We start from the raw sequence: 1,810 nt of genomic DNA, 5'->3' as shown, positions 1-1,810 counted from the left end.
CTCTTTCCTTCTCTGGTCAAATTAAAATAAATAAATAAAACAATTTTTGAAAAAAAAATCTTAATTGTTTCTTAGGATTTGTATTTTGTGAGTGAAGTCCAATGGGACCAAGGAGCATGCTCCCCTTAAAGGTCCTTGGTGACCAGCTCCTGTCCCCTGATGCCCTGGGCCCTGCCTGGCCTCCCTCTGCCCACTTCTACTCACAACCACTATTGCCTTTTGTCCACAGCATCAATCAGATGGCACTGGCAGGAGAGTTAGGGGTAGGGAGGAGGCTAACTTCCCCCTGTGGCTGCTTTCACCCTTCACTGGGGGGCTGGGTGCAAACCAGGGAGGGCTGGGTTCTGCAAGCAGTCTGCTCTGAAGTGTCTCTAGACAGGACAAGGACACAGTCATCCCTGCCCTGGGCTGGCAGCATCACAGTATGTTCCTCAGGTGACTCAGCACTTCTCTCTAGCCCTCCCTCCAGCCACATAAGCAAGGTGTTGCAGCATGGGAAACTTCAGTCTGGAGGTTCACTCACTCACTGTAGGTTGGAAGGGCAGGCCTATGAGAAGAGATCAACTTATTCTTCCCAGTGAAAGCCCTACGTTTCACTAGGCAATGGGCCTCATGAATTACGTAGCCAGTCCTGATTATGCTTTATACAATAAAAATAAATCCCAGACCATTACAAACTTCCTAACACGGGCTGCAGAACACTTCTTTTCAAGCATTTTGTTTGTTTTTAGGAGACTATTATCCTATTTCCTCTCAGTTACCAATAGCATGTTATGCTAAGTTAACCAGTTCTTTTTGTCTTCAGAGACTTTTTTCTCTGTTTTGAATTCTTCTAGAAAATAAGAATAAACCAAAAAGAAATATTCTGGACAAATAAAATACTTAGAAAAAACATTGAAATCATGCTTTAGAGTGAAAAAAGCATTGGACTAGAGTTAGTCAATTTAAACTGATTATATGAACCTAGGCCGACTCCCATATAAAATAACCTCCCTTGGCTTTAATTTACACTTTATATAAGGTGACTGAATTGGAAAATATCTAGGGAGTCTCTTAAATGTAATACCATATTATAAGGTCTATTAAGACTAAAGTAAATCAAAGCTAACAAATTAATAGATCATAGTCTTTTGGTGTGTGCGTGTGTGTGTGTGTGATTTTCCTGCCTCAACCTGCCGAGTAGCTGGGACCAAGCCAGTGGGTGCACATCACCACTCCTGTTTTTTTTTTGTTTGTTTGTTTAAAGGATTAGTTATTGGACCGGCAGATGGTATGGTGGTCAAGGGTGCTGGATTCTCACATGGCCAACTGTGGTTTGAATCCTGGACCTGGTAGCTTCTTTCTTTCTCGTTCTCATCTAATTAAAATAAATGAATAAAGTAAAATAATTTAAAAACAGAATTATTTATTTAACTTTACTTTTTATTATTATTATTTAAATTTGACCAGAGACAGACAGAGAGAGAACAGAAAAGTGAGAAAACAGGCCACCAGGTCCGGGACTTGAACTGTAATCAGCCATGTGGAAGTCCAGCACCCCTAACTATCATGCCACCAGCTGGCCCCATCCACTCTTGGCTTTTAAGAGTGGACCAGGAATTGAACTTGAGTCTCGCATGTGGTCTTGACCGGCCAAATAGCAGTGTCCAGCATGTACCCTGCAGCTGGGTCAGTAGCTCATACATCTGATGGTAACTTCCTTACCTCATGGGTTTTTTTGTTTAATTTTGCCAAAGGGCACATGTAGTCACCAGAGAGGAGAATGAGAAAGCACCCCAACCATGAAGTGCAGTTATGCCACAATTCCTTC

The sequence above is a fragment of the Tupaia chinensis genome, unplaced genomic scaffold (genome assembly GCF_000334495.1).
Source record: "Tupaia chinensis unplaced genomic scaffold, TupChi_1.0 Scaffold000361_2, whole genome shotgun sequence".
Taxonomy (NCBI): Eukaryota; Metazoa; Chordata; class Mammalia; order Scandentia; family Tupaiidae; genus Tupaia; species Tupaia belangeri.
The sequence above is the reverse complement of the archived record's forward strand: the minus strand, read 5'-3'. Positions refer to the sequence as shown.